This window comes from Prinia subflava, chromosome Z (assembly GCF_021018805.1).
Source record: "Prinia subflava isolate CZ2003 ecotype Zambia chromosome Z, Cam_Psub_1.2, whole genome shotgun sequence".
Classification (NCBI taxonomy): Eukaryota; Metazoa; Chordata; class Aves; order Passeriformes; family Cisticolidae; genus Prinia; species Prinia subflava.
In genome coordinates, this window is record NC_086283.1 from 72,187,939 (window position 1) to 72,207,456 (window position 19,518).

The 19,518-nt window shown below is 37.2% G+C and overlaps 1 long non-coding RNA gene across 1 annotated transcript; it reads left to right on the plus strand.

Moving 5' to 3' along the window:
* Nucleotides 1-240: 240 nt before the first annotated feature.
* Nucleotides 241-17,082, plus strand: LOC134564614 (uncharacterized). Its single transcript, XR_010083584.1, has 6 exons — nt 241-368; nt 3,899-4,032; nt 5,510-5,718; nt 7,680-7,884; nt 8,014-8,191; nt 10,017-17,082. It is a non-coding gene; the product is annotated as an uncharacterized LOC134564614 (long non-coding RNA).
* The last annotated feature ends 2,436 nt before the right edge of the window (nt 17,083-19,518 follow it).

Here is a 19,518-nt window from a genome sequence, read left to right on the forward strand (position 1 = left end):
CTCCTGAAAATCTTCCTTCTTCTTTGTACTTTTCACCAGAAAAGGATGTTTACAGAAGTGTTTAGATTTGGGAAATGTTTTGGTGGTGAAGCTTTTGGGACTATCCTTCAGAGGTCATTTTAACTGCATTCTGCCAGTAAATCCTTCATTGCACTGTTAGGCCCATCCCGGGGAATTTTATGGTGACATTTGTGAAGGTGGCTGTTGAGCAACCATAGCAAGACCAGCCTCACTTTTGTGGGGACTGTTGTGGCTGCCTGTGTCCTGGTAACAAGATCAGTGCTCAAGGGCCACTTATGTGGGTGCTGCCTGGCTCCAGCGAAAGTCCTGCTCTTTGGGCAGCTGCATCAGACCACACCACGCTTCAGGTACCTACCATCCCCAAAACTGTGAGAGCATGCTCAGAGCTGACGTGACCTCTCTGACATGTTGCCAGGTTGTGTTGTAAAGAAGTGTTTCTAGCCCTTCCCCTTAGCTGTGAGACAAGACTGATTCAGAAGGTATGTGCAGGTGTGTTTGGCTTGATACGGGCTTAGCAGCTTGGGAGTCACTGCTTCTTTTACTCAGCTTTCTCCTTGTAACCCTTACTGCAATTGCAGAAGATGATGGGAAACTTGTAGTACTGCCAACATAAAAGTAAGAACCCCCCCCGACTTCTCCAAAAAACGTATGATAAGGGTATCTTGAGGCTTTAAAATTTGTTTTGGTGTCTTTGAGGAGCTGAAGTATACTTGTCAAAAAGTTTCAGCTTCTTTCATCAATTATAAAGGTTAGAGGCTTCATTTTACATATGCTTGATTCTGATGGCTGCAGACTTTGAAAATAAAATGAAAGGTTTGGTATTACGAATGATGGGAACCAGTGATCTGTCCTAGGTTTGTTCTCAGTTCAGTGTTTTTTCATGAAATGTTGCCACTGCATGACTAGGATATTAAAAGTTGCTAACAAAATTTCTTGAGCAGCTGCGAATCAAAAAATTAACTAGCAGTCATTGCAAAATGAAGCAATTTTACAACATTTCTGTAGATACACATACCACACTTTTCCCAGATATCCTGATTCTTTAGGCTTCACTGAGAGAGGCAACTATGTTTATATTCTATTCTGTACTGAAAACTACAAGTTATGTTAGGTTTAACTGGCGCTGGAGAAATTAAAGGCATACCATAAAAAAATTGCCAGACTGAGAAGATCCAGTACTGAGCAAGAACACCAAGTCAGTATGTCAGGGGAAGTGCATTTTGAAACTCAGTGCTTACCATTAGACATAGTCATTAAATTATCTTGGTCTTATTTTAAACTACTGGCCCTTCCACAGGGGACCAAGGATTGGGTCTTCCTTTCTGAATGGCTGTGAATATGTCTGTTTTCCCCCTGCTTTCACCACTCTCTGAACTCTTGATACAGCTTAAATGTGCTTTCTTTGAAAATATTGCCCTATTATGGACCCCCTTCTTGTGCAGATTCACTTAGTCTGCAGGATGAACAATGGTAGTGGTGGTACAAAATTTATTCTGGATTCATCTATAAGCTTTATTTGGACAGAAGATGGAAAACAATTGAGAGTCAGTTATTTTAAGAATAACTGCGGAGTTCTAACTTTCCAAGCTTTGCTTTCTCTCTTACTAATTGTATTGTTATAAGGTGCTTTTTAGCACAGAAAAGGACATTTTGAGGTGGATACCTTAAGTTCTGTGGACCACATTTTGTTCAAAGAAGCGGTTGCAATTTAAGAAGTTCTCCTGAAATTTAGCCAAACCTTTCAATTCCTCAAAACTGTTCTCACAGTTCTGGTATTGCAGGTGCTGCTTCTTAGGTTGTTTTTGCTTTTGTTTTTCCCTTCCATTTAAGGTGGCAGCTCAGGCTTTTACACACCATTTGCTCACATCTGCTTGTGATTTTAGGGTAGAAAAAAAACGTAAGCTGTGAAAGCTTGCCAGAATTGTAAGATGTTCTCAATAATTTCCACTCAAATACCTTTTCTAAACTCTTCTCCCTTTCCTCCATAATATTCTGGCTAGGCCTTTATGTTCTGGCATTTTGCAGCTAGAGGTACTGCAGTACAATAAGGTAGAAAACAGGATGATTTGAGCTACTTCAGTCACTGTGAGAGTTCTTGGCTTTTTTCTTCTCTTGTGTACCATATTCCTCTAATGAAAACTAAGGAATGGTCTGAGATGTTATTAAGTAGGATGAGATGTTGCTGGTTCTACGTAGCCATGATGAATATTACTGGTATATTGAACTGTGCTTCATACCTTGATGAAGAAAATTTATAGAATAAATCATTGGAATAGGATAGCAAAATGATGGACAACAACTTCCTTTTTTATATCTTCATTTCCTGGTTCCTTCTCTATTGTAGGACAATAGATGTTCCATTTGTAGCAGCACCTATCAAATCCTTTGTCAGCAGAATGCAATGGAAGAGACTCACATGTGCAGGCTATATCTGGTGTTAGATGGAGATGACTAATTTTTCTTTAAACTAGAAGTCACATCTCATGCGCTCATGTGCAAAATCTTTTTCTGCAAAACAAAACAAAATTTGGAAGTACCTTCTTTTTTAGCTTTTCTCTTCCTCTCCTACTATTTTTTGTTTTTCAGTTTACAAACTGTGACCCAATCAGTCTGTTGGTGTCAGTCTTCATTGACTATGAATGGATGGGAAAAAGGGAACTTTTTAGGGAACTTGAGATACACTAAAACTTCAGATGATGTCAGTTCATCTGGGATTTTCTTGTTTTGAAACTATTTTTTTGTGAGTGTTGCATAGAAGGGATCCTCCTTAGGTATGAAGGTGCTAATGTGATAGAGGAAGGACATCCTGAATATTGTTATTTGAGAACTTGGACAAAATTCTGATTTCAGCTTATTTTGATATTAGTGGAGGATCCTAGATATGACTTTGATGAGAAATTGTCCTGGTTTCAGCCAGGACAGAGTTAGTTACTGCCAAAAGGCAATAGCTGTGAGAGGTGGAGGCTTGAGCCATGTAGGCATGTCTGGGTTGTTCCATCCATCCAGCTAACCACGCCGGGCAGGAGTGAGTGACTTCTGCTTCTGGGAGCAGGGCCCATGGTGGGGCAGAGAGCCCATCCACCTCTGTTCATTGCTGAGCAGCTGTCAGGTCAGCCGTGGTGGGTCTTTCTGCATGCGAATCACCATCTCTTGTACACTTTTATTAATATTGTTGCTGCTACTTTTTGTTTTCTTATATCATTGCTGTTTCTAGTAAATTGCTCCTTATCTCATCTCTTGATCTTTTCCTTTTGTCCCTTTCACAGGAGGGGATGTTGGGATGTAGGGGAGCAGGGAGTAGTTTGTGGCTTTCTTTTCAGTGCGATTGCTGAAATTAGGAATACCGTTCCTAAACCGTGACAAAAATACAGCTCGGTACCATTTCAGAACTGTCATTGGAAGATGTTTTCTTTATTAATTAATGACACAAGTTCCACAATGCTTCCACAGAAGCAGGAGTGATAGAGAGCTGGAAGCGTTTATGTGGCAACAGAAAAAAGGAAGTGGAAGGGAAAAACAATTTTAAAAATTCACCTCTGAAAGCTGAATTTTTCTAACAGCAGACTACAATCCACACCTTTGCTATGCATTAAATATAGGAAACATATGTGAAACCTGTTTGCAATTTTTTATAGATGTTTAAATACATAATATCTGATCTTTAGAATAAGAATTGTGGTATTTGTTGTTTTCTTCAAGCTTTACCTATACTGACATAAAAGTCTTAGTATTCAGTTTTGTGTGTTAGAAGACTACTTTGTTCTCACAGACAGTGCAAAAATCCTGAAATGGAAATTTTAAAAATTGTAAATAAACATCCTACTCTGTCTAAAATTCAATGTGTTTGGTTTTTTTATTTTGTTTTGGGAACACATAGAACTGAAAATTTGCAAAGGACACAAATCAAAGCAAGACAGTAAAAACCAAGAAAAGGATGAGTAGCTAGGATGCTGTTCCTGTTCTGCGGATTTACATCATCTTATGTTCAATCCTGATTGCATCAACATCTAGGTATGATCCCATCCAGGTTGCACTCTGAATAAGAGGGGTGTATTTATGCATATCTTGTGCCTGACAATGGAACTCATGCTTATGATCTTATTTATGATTTGTTGTGATAGGTCAGGCTGTTATGCAGCTAAGGAGCTATAAGACTTTCTAATGAACAGTTTTCTAAGAGTCTCTTGATTTAACCCTAAGCCAGAAAATCTCCACCTAAAGCCAATGATTGTTTGAAATAAGCCAAAGTGTATATACTCATACCAGTGTTGCACTTCTGGTCAGATGAGGAAGACCCTCAGCAATAGAGCACCTTCTTTCCAGTTCTAATTACTGTTTCAGCAAACAGCAAGAGAATATGTCACTGGATGGATTTTATTATGCATTCCTTAAGGTTAACCATAGGCACCATGTTTACCTAACTGCATGATCTACAAGGTCAGTAATCAAGGAAACAGAGTATTTACAGTACTCCAAGAAGATGACACATGGGCCAGAGAAACGCTCTGTGACTTTGTTTTCCAGGGACAATGTGAGTTCCCATTTCTTTGATTTCAATACTACTTCCGTGCACACAGGAACAATTGTACCTGCCCTTTAGCTATGCTTTCCTGCAATGACTGTGGATATGAACAAGTAAATGAAGTCTTTGAATGGTTCTTGCCACCATTACATTTAAAAAGCATGCAAGTTACAAATTGTGTTAATGTAAGTGATGTTTCATCACTTTACCAACCTGAGTAGATAATTACTGAAACCCTTGAAGGACACATGCAAATCCATTTGGAAATTACCATCATTACTTCCTTGTGCTTATAAACTTGTACTCCCAGGATGAACTCTGGATTTTTGGTTTCAGGATTGATTCTCTTCAGGACAGGGTCCAGACATAGAGCTTGCTAAAACAGAGGTACAAATTTAGAGATAAAAATATCTATTTGGCTATTGGTTCTGTAATATCACTGAGTGCTAAAACTATTCTTAAAACTCTTTGCTAGCCATGTTAAGAAATGGCCTCTCCTGAAAAACACCAGTGTAGTACTAATGCTTATTCTACCTGTCAGTAAACTTTAACTAAATGACAGCTTAAGGGAACACTGCTTGTAATTCAAGGAAGATTCCAATTTTATTACTGCAGTCTAGATTCTTTCACCTGTCCCATATGTTTGTCATTCCTCTTTCTATTATGCTGGGTTCCAACTTCGTCTTCACTGCATTAGTTCTGGGCAGATTTAAATATTAGGGGAGCTGCTTATGAAGAAAAGCACCATCCCTCATGTCAAACAGAAGCAGAATCTGAGTTTTTGACTGAAAATCCCTCTGTTCCTTTTATTCCTCTACACTGAATCTCACAAGACCTACGCAGCTAAAAAAATAAACTATCCAAATTAATGATACAAAGGTCAGTTTTCAGCAAGATAGTTTTCAGAAGCACTGTATTTAGAAATGTTAATTCCTTTTCTCTATATAATTACACAAAATATTTCAGAACCAAGATGTCTAAAAAAATGGATGCAGCCTTTTCCTTGGAAAAGTATGTCAGTGTCTGAGATGGTTACCCAAAAGAGAAGAAATATATTCTTTAGCATGCTGGAAAATAAATTTTTTCCTTCAGAGGAACACAGATGGTGTATGTGTTCTGAGAAGAAGCATGTCGTACTGCCTCTCCCGTAAATTTGTTCTTGTGGTTTGGTCATGGTAAGTGAACTGTTCTATAATTTCTACATTGTTCTTCACTTCTTGTACTATGAAAAGCTTGCACGTGTAAGTAATCTGCTTCCAAAAGACATTGTGTTTTAGATACTGAAGTGTACATGTCAGGCCTGATATCTCATTTTCGTATTCCAAACTTGAGAATGAAGGCCTGGGACTTCAGCTTCTTAAAAAACACCACGAATTAATTTGATATGTCTAGTTTAGAAGCTTGTCGAAGTCTGTTGCTTACACTGATGGTGGGGCAGGAGGGGCAGCTAGGAGTCCCATATGCACATACTTAAATTTGCTGCTTGTATCAGTTGGCTGCTTGACTGACATCCAAATGGCAAAAGCAGTGCTGAAAAGTGCTCTTGCTCTGTGCTTGTACACTTGCTAGTTTGCATGTAGAATACCATGTCTTGATGTTAATCAAAATTTAAAACATGTATAGATATTTTTATGTGAAGAAAAGGCTAATGAAGACATTTTGTGTCTAAGAGCAGTAAAACTTGTTTTTATATAGATCCTTCTTCTTTAATCAGAGCATAGATGATGATCTGTCAGTTAAGATATTTTTCTTCAGTTTGCAGAAACTGGGTTCCATTCCTAATGCAAACATCCTTTTTGAGCTCAGACAGGTAGCTTAGGCTGTACAAGTCTAATGTCCCCATTTTTAAATTAACAAGAGCACACTTAGGCAAGTCCTTAACCTGTACTAGATCATGAGAAATATGAGACAGAAAACTTCAGATCTGTGGCACTGGGCACCGTATTGATTTGGAATCCATTCAGGTAGCTTAGATAGCTCAGTTATTTTACCTTTATGTAATGGACAATTTTGGGACTGAGTACTGTAAAAAAAGCTTATGAATGGGTACTATAGCTATGGGTGATATATGTGACCATCCTGTGGAAAATTAATTATCTGGATGAGAGCTAGAAAACTGTGTATTAAGGTATCACACAAAAACTTACCTTAATGTACTCTTAAATGTATATAGAGGCAGAGGTTGAGTTCTTCTTAACTTTTCTCTAGTTAAAAGAGAGTTTGCTAATGCCTGCTCGAGTTCAACCAAATCAGTTTTACCCAAGCCCAACAGAGCAGAAAAACCCAGTACCCATTTAGTGTGTTTATAGACCAAGATTTTCAGTGTTCTCTTTCAAGAACTCTGGTGCCTCTAGTATGTAATTTTTTTTAAAAAAGAAAAAGATTTTAAAAAATAAAATTCATAAAGGGAATTGCTCTAACAGATTAATGTCTTCGGAGTTCTTCTGGAAAAGCTCTTTTATTTGGATGAATTCTGATCCAGGAAAAAAACCTATGCTTTTTGAATGTGCAATGAATTCATAACAAAAGCACTACACACTTGATAATAAAGGCCATTCAGTGCATGTAGCCAACTTAGTGTCACATTCTAGCAGAATATCTCCAAATCATGCATCTTTTAATGCTCTACAATCAATGTAGTGTTTATTCTAGAAACAAGGTTTGTTATGTCCTCATATTCATTCTTGAAACATTAATGTCCTTATAACATACATCTATTTGAAGAAATACTATTAAGTCTCTCAAACATCAGGGGTGTTAAGCTTTGCATTTTGACTGTAGTTAGAAATTTAAAGGAGAAATACTGCTGGAATCAAAGGGATCATAAATTGTCAGGATTACTAGATTTTATCAATGAGATTGTAGAGGATAAAGTGAACAGTTTGATGGAAAAATGATATAATGTTTTTTGTTGTTTAGCACTCTTATTTGTGTTCTAAATGTTCACTGTATGTGCTTCAATTCCTTAGAAAACTCTGGAAGGAATTTTAGATGAGAACTTACATGATTTAAAAAAACCTAGAAAAGGAAAGAATAAAAAGAATAAGGGCTGTCTAAAAAAACAGTCAGTTGATAGTTATGCCTTAGTCTACTGTGATAAATTATCCCTTAGCTGCCTTTTTCTTTTCTTCCATAGGGAAATTCTTATACGTTTCATCTAGGAGAGTGCTGTTTTTGTCATATAATCAAGAAAAGAAGAGTGTTGATAATAATAACAACAGAAAGCTTTTAGAAAGAGAAAACTACTTAATGAACAATGCAGCCCACATGAACATTCAATTCTAGACACTATACAGCAGTGAGGAAGCAAGAGAATGACCTCTTCCAAAACTCAGTGTTAAGTATGATTTACTTAATTTGAGTAATTTTAGTGGAAATGTTCTTGGTCCATAGTTGAATAAAATGAAAAAAGACCCAGTCCCATGGTTTAACACCTTTCTTGCTCTTGTTTCTTCCCATCTTGTACACAGCTACAGGAGACTTCTGGGTTCCATCCTGGATTCTGTGGTAGCTCCTTGTGCAAGTATTAGCAGTAGAGGAACCTGAAATCCCTCAAGGATAGTGAGAGGAGAGATAACTGGTAGAGAAGAGCAGGAGTCATGACTCTGGAAGGAAGCCCTCTCTAAATATCCCAGGAGCGGGACTGAGGTAGGTCACTGGGAGCTGACCGTGGAGTGGGCAAAGTAGCACCTGTACCTCAGAGAAAAACTTTGATCCAAGCTGGGAGGCAGTGTGTGTGGGATAACAATAGAATACAAGATTGGATGGGCCTTGAACAGGAAGCTTTGTAATGTGGTTAAATGAAGCAGAGAAAAAGATTGGGGTAGAGCAGTCTTTAACATGATAAGTAACTGCAGCAGAAGCTGTGATATGGAGTGCTTCTGTATAACATACAACAGCTGGAACAAAGCTTTGAGTGATGCACCCCACACACTCAGAAACTGGAAGCTGCTGGATTCATGGTTTTGTTAGCAATGCTGATTATTTGGGGTCCTCGAAATAAGATAGAATTTTTACTCAACACAGACACTCAGTGCTCCTCAGACCTTCCACAGGCTTCGTAAATGGAAACACTGCAGTGAACAGGCAGAATAATGTTTATAACTGCAGACTCTGGCGGAAGGATATACCTACTGTTTTTATGGAGGTGTGTGAAAAATATTGTCATCATGTACGGTAAAGCAAACCACCAAAAAAAGTAGATTTTGTCAGTTTGTGTCTATACAGTAAGAAGCACTTCTAAGAACTCTCACCATTACCTCAGGAGCTGCATTTGTGTTTGCATTCTTGCCATGCATCTTTGAGCTATACAGTCAGTGATTTGTACATTCATGAAATAACCACATATTTAACTAATGTCAACTTTCATTTTTCTGCAATTAATATGCTTTGCAAATAGCTATGTCTTGCATTTTTTTTCTTTTCTTTGTCATATCAGGATATTACCCTAAAACCTTAATGACATAATGGAATAATAACAGAAATTATATCAAATATAAGTCTGGGAGAGAATAGTTTTTAGCTTTCTGTAAGGATAATTTTTTTCAGTTTTATATGTGAGAATAATATACTATCTTTAGATAGTGAGGATGTAAGATTTTATGAAGGACCATATCCTAGCAGATGTGAGTGTTTCAAAAGTATAATCTGTCCAAGTTATATCTCTGTATTTGGGCTTCACAGAATGAGGGAAACTAAAGCATTTTAATTTTCTTACACAGATTTTTAAGTTTTTTGCTACAAAGTGAAGTATAAGTTAATATGAACTGTAAAGTGAATACTAAAATGTATCCATTCCTTTCTGTTCCACAACATTAATACTTCTACTTATGAGCCCTAGCTGAAGCCAGAAAATCAAAGCTAAGGTTGTTACTTTGTCCTATTGTGCTTTTATTTATCCTCCACAATAGTTTGAATTGACATAACTTTAGCCTTAATTTTCGCTGTCTTAGATTTTCACAGTGCAAGCCAGTTCTTGACAGTTCACCTTTTTTTAAATACAGGGTTCCACACCCTGAATCTTTGTATTTAAGGTTATTTTTAGTTGAACTGTCTTGTTAACCTCAGTGCATCAGTGGACCTGAGAGCTATTCAAATAATAATAGCTAAAAAACACTACTCACCTGTAGATAACCCTTAAGAGTTTGTCTGTAAAAAATCAATTTCAGCTAGGATAAAGTTAATGCTCTTAGTAGTTGGTACAACGTTTTGGATTGAGTGTGGGAATAGTGTTGATAATACACTGATTTTTTAGTTTTGCAAGTAGACATTATTGTAAATGAAGGACTTTTTAATTTCTCATTCTCTGCAAGCGAGTAGATGCACAAGAAGAAAGAAAAATTCCCATTTCCTTTTCTTTGAATCCATTTGATTTTTTGTTGTTGCTGTTTTTGTTTATTTGGTTGGGTTTTTTTGTTTGATTTCTTTTTTGGTTGTTCTAGTTTTGTTTTGTTTTGTTTGTTTGTTTTTACAGGCAAAATTCCAGCACAGGAAGTTGCAAACAGCTGAAAAAAACAGAATCAAAACAGGAGCTACTGCCACACTAATTAAACAGAACTTGTTCTTAGAAACTGAGTCTTCTGCAAAAGGGGAAGAACTAATTCAGGGCCTCATTCCCCACAACACCTTTTAGTTTTCAGGGAACTATATTTTTAAATATGGTCAAAAATAATGCCACATTTTTTACTATACTCTGCTTGCCAAACATGAGTCCTGTGGAAACTGCCAAATATTAACTTTAAATTTATAAGCTTAGGCTCCTTCCAAAGGTTGTCATACTCTCAGAAGCAAGGATGGGCTGTGAATTGTCCAGCATGGGAAGAGTTACCATTCTTCTACTAAAATTTTTAGAAGAAGAACAATTCTAAGGAACATGTCATGAAGCTGGAGTATTGCGTTACTACCTTTTGGGAAGAAAACATGTTCCCATTTCAATTGTGAATTCTTTTAAAGAAGCAACAAGTTCACAGCAATATTTTCTTTTTCCATCTCTTATGTTGTTACTTACATGAGAAAAAAAGATAATAGCACAATAACTCAAGAGAGCCTATCAAACAAATCAGAAATGTATAAACTTGCCAATAGAACATCTTCTATTTTAATAGAAAATTAAATTTAAAAGTGTAGGTGAGATTTTTTAAATTTTTCTCTCCCTGTCTTTCTCTTTTCTCTGCTGTGATTTACTACTATGCACATTTACATCTAATTACTGAATACTCCTGCTGGTGTTAGTTATTTTAATAGAGAACATTGGTTTATTTTACCTAATTTCTTTTTAAAAAAATTATTATTTTTGTGCTGCTTCTGGTGACTGACAAGACACATCACTCAGCACAAAGAAAATAAAGAGAGCTAGGAGCAAGAAAGGTAATGAAGAGAAAACTAGCACAAGTTTTTTTGGTTGTTTTTGGTTTTGTTTATGTTTTTGTTTTTGTTGGTTTTGTTTTGGTTTGGTTGTTGTTGTTGTGTTTTGGGTTTTGGTTTTTTTTTGGTGGCTATGAACATAAACTCTATTTGCTTGATAATAAAAAGACCATACTCATAAAAAATTCAGGGAAAATATTTTCAAATTAAAAGTTCCACACCAAGCCTGGACAAGAGAGAACATTATATTTGAGGTTTGCACTCAGAAATTGCAACAGTATTTGGGTCTGTTTATCTCCAGATAATGTTTTGAATATTCTATTATGGATTGGGCTCATATATTTGAAAAACTGAAACTTTAATGTCATTATCTATTAACCTGAATTCAAGCACTCACTTGGTCTCCCTTATTTGTTCTGATCCTCTGATCAGTACAACTCACTAAGGTTTTCACATCCCATTTCTAATAAATTGTGCAAATCTGCTTTCCCTGGTCAAGACACAAAGATTTTCTCTCTGAGAACCCAACTTTGAAATATATATTCAGTTCACAGTAGAGAGAACTATATGCCATCCTACAATGCCTAAGGAAACTGCTAAGAACACAGGATCAGATGCTGTTGCTAATAATATTTTCATGATACAGAAGAAATTAATTACATACATTTTGGATCTTTCATGCTTTTGCTCAAATTATTGCAATTGCTAGCTGAATTAGGGCTTATATGTGTATGTATTCGTGTTTATTTTCAAGGAAGACTAGGTGAACATACACTTTGGGAATTCTAGACAAGTGAGATTTAATGTCTTAGCTTGTTTTTCTGAATCAAAAGACATTTTGCTGGATTGGAGGAGACAATATGAGAATAGAATTAAAGGACTTTTCATATCTATTCCTGTTAGTGCACAGGATGTTACAAGGATTCCAGGATGCAGCTGCTGAAAGCAAGGTAGCTATGTTGCCTAAATTCTGCTCATGTTTGGAGTGACGTTGACATTGAAAATGAGTTCTAACTGCAGATAGAGCTACAGTACCCCTCTCATATTTCTTACCACGCCTCTAGTTAGAGAAAGAATAGATTAGTCCTTGCTGCTGCTCAAATACCACAGGAACTACAATTGAAGACAAATCCCTTTATCAGACTTCTCTGTTCTAGGATATTTGGAATGACAATGAATGTTAGGCAAGCACACATGCCACTAACTTCACATAGTTAGATGCAGTGAAAAGAGCATATTGCATTACAGTAGGTATGAGGCATTAGTAAGAATGATTTAGCCCTTTAAGATGTTTTGCACTTTTTCATTGCCGAAAAGATATACAGAAGATTGATCACTCAGTGGTCCAACTGTGCTGGATTGTTTAATTTTGGAAAATTTATGTCTTGTGTATGTCTGCCTTTTTCTCACTACGTGAGATGATGGTCAGAAAAGACTAAAGACAAAAGTCTTTAAGAATATGCCTTGACTCAATGATTTAGAGGTATACAACATTTAGTAGTTGTACTCTAATGCTGCAGAAAATGTCAGGGTTTTTTCCTGACTTCTTTCGGAGAAGAGTTACACTTTGGAAACAATAGATTTAGAGTGCCTTAGGAAGTGTTTTTGGTGACAGAAGGATGAACAACAGAGAATTATAATGCTTTTATGTTTCATGAAAAAAACGTAAATTTTTATTTGTTTTGTAGTAAAGCTCATATATTAGACTTTATTTTTTAGCTCTAAAGACTGGGTCTATGGCAGTTTCTAACGGCACTACATCATTTATATTGGCTACTTTTATAAACTATTGAAAAGTTTTGTTTAAGGAAGATTTCCTTTTGCATTGGTGAAGTAAGATTTCAGTATTCTTCTCCCAGCTTTTCTCTGCTGTCTCCTGAGATGGATAATGAAGTTCTTCAGACCTAAATCTAGTTACTAATATGCTCTTTACTTTTCAAATCCTTTGAGAGACAGGTCCAAAATCCAGCCTTTCTCTGGACTTCATAGTTAGGCCTCAGGGATAGTACGTGGTGTACCTTATGTTGTCCATTATCCATACAGATATTTCCCCTACACATATATTCACACAGGAGGCTGAATGGGATGATATCTTTGCACCATCTTGTTAACCTAGATTTTTTATTTTACTACTGTTTATCTGCTCCCATGGAAAATCCACACTGACTCTCATGGATCAGGTTCAAAAGCATAATTTCCAAGCTCTACAATCCATTTCATCTCCTTCGGTGAGACTGGCAAGAAAAAGAAGTGATAAAATGGAGGGTTACATATTTAATGCAGCTTTCAAGAGGAAGTGTAGCTCAATGTATACCAGTATTTTCTGTTAAAAGACTGAGGACTGCCTACATTTCTTTTTACTGTATTTCTTGGTGAATGTCAAACAAGCTTCACAGATCTGCTAGCCTTTGACTCATTGTGATCTTTGACATCTCATTGATATGGACGGGGTCGTATGAGCTTAAAACCTGTTCTAATAAAGTTAGAGATTGTTGTGGGGAGGAGAAGTACTTGTCTCCAAGGCAAAGTAATGGTTCAGTGGAGTCCAGTTAATCAACCATGCAATCATACTAATAATAACAGTGCTACTGGTAATGTGAGCTACTCTTTTGTCTTGAAGTCCTGATTAAGATCAGGGCCCTCTTTTATTACCCATCCAAAATTAACTTCCTGATGGCTTTATAGTCTGACAAAGAAAGACAGAGTCAAGGTGAGAGACCAAGTCTGTTATCCCCCTTGGTGCAAATAGACAAGTGGTAGTCAGAGAGAGAGATCAAGAAAAACATCCAGGACTATACAGGAATTCTTTGGCATTGGACTAAGAACTTCATATGATCCCCCTTAAGTCTGAAACAGTCCTTAACTACAAACATGCTCTCTATTCCACAGCAAAAGTTAACTGAGAAATGGATTGCAGGTACATTTTAACAGAGGATTCTTGTGGGGCAGATGTTAGGGAGCTCTTCTGTATTGCTTAGATATTAGCTGAAGAATTTTATCTCACTTATTGCACCATCACGTCTCTGTAGACTTAACAGTAAAAAATAAATGAAAAAGAGAGGTCAGCATTGAGTTCTTTATTCATTCTATTAATTTGACATGAGAAATAAATATCAACTCTTTCCCCAGCAAATTAAATAAATGCTTTTTGTACTTTGCATACTGGATAAGGAATTTCTGTTAGGGAACTACCTATGTCAGTATGTGGTCACTTATATAGTTAAGAGACATGCATTAATATGTATTTTTGGGCTCTTCTGCTTATGTATATAATTTTGTATCATTAAGAAATTTCTTGAGAGTTTGTATATATAAAGTAGCAGTGTTTTGGGGTGCTTTTTTTTGTTTAATTATGCTCGTATTTTCCATTTTACCACTCTCTAAATGCTTGTTGTCTGTACCTATGTTTTTGCTGAATAAGCACTTATGGATAGAAGTGCACCACTGTCTGTCAGTGATTGACAGAAAACAAAGCTTCCAGGCAATGCAGACATTGCATTGACCTCCAGTGGTTGCAGGTGCAGAGTTATAGTTCTCCTTTGAGTACACTGTCAGTGTTTATTGAGGTGCAATGACTTATTTAGGTGCAGTGATTCAATGACTACTGGTTTTAGAACATCTAGATCTAAAGCATATTTCTTCCCAGCATAATGTATGAAGAAAAGGACCAGAAAAGTTTAATGTACTACTATTTCTTTTTTGGCACTTAAGTTCTGCTGACCAGGGACATTGTAAATATTTCTCCAAGTGCAGGGAATTACCTACAAAGTTCACCATAAAGCAGTTTCCTTCTGGTCTGATTAAACCTAAGAAAGGTATAAGAGGTGGAAAGGTTTATAGGGTTCACTTGGGCCTCTGATGTATCACTGAATTTGGTCTTGAGTGAAGCCCAAGTTGGTTAGATCCCATACTTATTTAGGAAATACTGCATCCAGATTCTCAACTAAATCTACAGTCAGGATGTTAAGAAAAGACAAAAAGTCAAGAGGACTATCTTCCAGCAGAAGACAGCAAAAAAACAGGAGAAAAAAATGTCTATAGAACTGAAGGTCCACTTCCAAAGGAATTTTGAAAGGCAGATGTACTTTATGAGAGTCATTGTGACTATATTCAGTGCCACTGTGCTGTAAGCTTCTTTCCTTCCCTTCAATGAATAAACACCTGTTGGAGCTGGTATTGCGGTTGAACAATGATTGTGAAAATTTTGAGGGTCTTTTGAGGAGAACTTACTGTTCTGTGTAATCCTCTATTCTTAGCTCAAGCACATGACCTGCTGCAATTAATCAAGGTCTTCTGAGGAAGCCTAATGGTATCAGTCTGGATGAACATATTGATCCCCTCAACCTTATAGCCTATGAACGTTTTGCTTAATGAGGGTATGGCAGGTTTATTTCCTCTCTCTCCATTTTTATCTATATAGAGGTCTAATATAATGTAGTTGAAAACAAGTAAATGCTGTATGATAGCAAAATATAGCATTTTCTGCTTTTCTGGATGGAGTATTATCAGTGTTATAGGAACCATCACTTTCTTTATCTCATAAAAAAGCAAGCAGGATTTCAAATCTGTGGTCTCTCATGTCATGAATCATAAATGAGTATATGGTAGAATGAGGACTCTCCTTTCTGAAAGTGGTATAAGGTTGCTATACCCAGAAAAATAGAGCTATACATTGATACTTAAATAACAGACACAGATACTGAATATATGATTATTTTTTCAGCTAAAGGGACATCTGTGGTGGTCAGCAAATATGCTGACATTTACACAGTACCATATATGTTAAGGAGAATTTGAGGTTACCCTTTTTCACCAATTCTTTTACCAGACCATTTGCTATCATTAGACAACTGTACTGCTTGTCTGAAGTGGCTGTACTAGCCAGAGTGAAAAAAAAAAACCTCTCCTTTGGGGAACATGCAGTTTCAAACACCTAAGAAATGTAGTGGCATGCTGGTAACAGCCTGTACACAGCTTATTTCCAGAGATGAGAACATGTCTTTCTATTGCTTTGATCATTAAAACTTCAGTATTCTCCCTTTGCTTAAAAGAATAAAAACCTCTGATTTACCTCCAGGAAGCTGAATCCCAAAGACAGATGAAATGTTGAGTGAAGCTAAAACAGACAAAAGAAAGTTCAAGAAGTTTAAGAGCTTAGTTAAGCAGTAATCCTAAATAATTTGCTATGGATTTGTTTCAGATTTTTGTAGTTCTGCTTTTGCAGTAACTTAATTTGTACCTTTACTCCAATTTCCCAGATTCCTGGAAACCATGCAAGTTGTTAGGATTTTAACTGTACCATATGGAAGAAAGCTGTCTTTCTCAATGTACTGTATTTTTAATTACAGGACAGTACCTATTTTCTGCTGCACAGATTTCCTAATTGTAAATTTTGAAATTTCTGTTCTATGTAAATATAATATAGGAAACAAAAATTCCAATCTGTAAGGCAGTGTTGTAGACATAGCAGCATGAATCATTGTCCTGAAATTTAAATAAACCAAAGACTAAATTTATGCTCTAAAATAAAAAAGAAAAAAGAAAACTCTGACAAAGAATTGTTCCTACTTTGCAGATGGGAAATTGAGTCAATGCAAGATTATGCGATTTGTTGTGACCACGGTCACGCACGCAACGTGTGGCAACATTGGTATTGAATTGCTTCCTCCTGACTGCCAAGCTTAACAGCAGAAACTTCTTTCTTTTCATCATAATTTCTCTCTTCTTAACTCGTTCATTTTCTGCTCTGGTGAGTGGATGCCATAGGGTGGCAGAATGCCTGATTTATCAAACATTTTTTGTTGAGAGCATATGTCAGACCTAGAGTACTTCCACTACTTTCCCTTTCAGTGAAGCCTCATCTACATACCTCCCACACAGCTTTCTAGAAGGGACAGCTGAGCACCAAGCACACCCTCATTTCTTCTCCCAATCATTTTGCTAGACACATATGTTTTCATTTCTATAGCAGCAGCTCTAATGTTCAGATTTTGTCCATTGCTGGGCAGATGTTAACACTACAAGGAAGAGTTCCTCTGTGCAACAGTGGGTCTTTTGCTTTGTCTTTATGAAGTATTTGGAGTAGGTCACTTGCATGCCAGTTCTTAAACAGCATGTAAAGTAATCTTAGTTATTTTTGCTGAGAAGAAGGAAGGGGTAAACCGTACTGGAGAGGAAAAAACTAGGCCGTTTGATGCATTTCATGCATTTGCTTTCTTATATAAATGAAATAAAATCCTTTTCTTACAATAACACATGCCTTATGGAGTCCTACATCCTAGACTACCAAACCCTGGACTGTTTATTGTATTGTCAAAGAATCGTGCCTTCAAGTTAATAGAACTTACAAAGTTACTCTTTGCTGTAAGCCCAGTTGCCCAACATTGTCCTCACTGAGCTGCAATGTGGAAAGATTTTAAAGGGAGCAGTGTCAAAGGGTTAGAGAGCAGAGCCCTGTCACTGATGGAAATATTACACATTAGATCTGTAAGGAAGTTACAGTGATCAGAAAGAGGGATACAATGCTAAACAATGTTATCATCAGCACACTGAAGGAATGCTTTTACTTCCTATAATGTTACAGAGGGGACTGACCTCAGCCTGTATGGAGTAGAGCACAGGACAGATTTGCATTAGCTAAACATTTTTGACCTTTCACCTGCAGTAAAATGGTGTCCCTCACAGCGGCTGAGAAAGATGGAAATTCTCTTCCAGTCTCCCCAGTTCTGACAGAGCTGATGCTATTATGCTCTGCAGACTGTTTATACTGTTATACTATTTAGTTTACTAGAAGTGTCCAAATAAATCCAACAAGAAAGAGGAATAAGATAACTTCTTTTTTTATGCACACCCCTTTCTAGCACTGTACTCGTAGCTGTCCTGTACATTACATTATCAAAGACCAGCACAAACCAGCACAAGTGAGGATGAAATAGACACTCTCACTGTACTTGCTAGATTTCAGGTTCCCAGGGAACACTGGTATCAGTCTGGACAGTTTGATGTAATCCTACTAATGTAGCTGAAGCTATCTGGGCTCAACGATTTATTAGTTGTGAACGTTCATTTTTGTTTTTACTGGGTTAGTGCCAGTAAATAAGTCACCAAAACCACTAGCTGAGTGTCATATGATAGGAAAAGGCTGGGATCACAAGTAAGCCTTCTGTCTTTTAACAAAAAAAAAGTGCTGAGGTAAGCAGCGTCAAACCCAGCTGCATCAACATGATGGTGGGAAGACAAATGAGAGCTTTCACTGCTGGATACAGGGGATAGAGAGCCCACAGTCTGAAAAACCTCTTCATATCCCAGAAACAGCTGTCATAACTGAAACTGCGAGGGACTGATTTTTAAACCACGAGCTTTGATAAGGAATATTCTCTCACCAATTCCTTCTCCAGACAATAAACACACTTCTAGCAGAACAGCCCATCTGAAAGGTGACTAGAGATTTAAATACCTTCAAAGGTTTCCAACACCCTCTTTTTATAACCTCTCCCAAATGCTTATGCTGAGTTCCCAGCTGGCATTTCTGAAGTATCTGTCACTGCAATATCTGGCTGCTGAGCCATATGAGCTCAACAATACCATGTAATGTAAAACCTACCTTTTTTTTTTTTTCCTATGGGTGGCTGAACTTTACTAAGTTAGATCTAACATTTACCTTGTTATTGGTAACAGTGAATAATTAAAAGAGACACAATAGAAGTGACATGGGGTCATTTTAAAATAAATATTCAGGCAATGACAGCTTTGAAATATTCTGTTGGCCTCTCCCTGTGTGTATTCTGGGAACACGAGGTCACGTGAAGTCAGGGGTGATGAAATGCATGTGCTCCTGATCTGACCTGCTGCAAAGGGGGGAAGGTATGAAGCAACATGCAAGGGTCTAAGCTCTGCATGTGCAAGTCTGTGTGTGTATGCACGTGCATGCAACATTTATAGGGCAGAGAACAGAGACTCATAAGGTGGGGGAGGGAAGTGTTCAGTGCTGGTGGTGGAATGAATTCCACAGGGACTGCATTCTCTCCATAGGGCCTGCCAGCTCCTTGTGGCTGTTGCCTGGGCAATGGCTGGGGAATTATGAGGAATGCTTGGAAACGATATCCTTCTGTTGGGCTCAAGGATGGAGTAAAAGGGCGTGAATGGGTTTTTCTCTATTTCTTTTTTATATTCAGCAGATTAGACAGGCAGGTTGCTGTGGTGACGACATGGAGGAGGTCTCCTGCACACCTGCACCACAAACAAGGAGTCCTGCCAACACAGACTTAAGGAATCCCAAAGGCATCTTTTCCTTTTTTTTCCTGTTGCCTTTTTTTCTCCTTTTTTTCCTCTCTTTCCTATGGCAAATGCAAAAGAGAAAGGAAAAGGGGAAGGAAGAGGAGGTTGTGGCAGAAGATGGAAGGAGAAAAAGAAAAGACAATCAATATTTCATCTGCTTAGCTGAGCAGCAGTGCTTACTTATTGTGAAATAAGAGGTGTATAAACAAGATTCACAACTGAGCTAGGCACCCTTGGGAGAGAATAAACAAGTGTAATTTTGGTTTTATGTACTGAGTATCCTGAATTTCCTGATGTCTGTGGTGGAAGCCTAAATAAAGTAACTATGTATATGG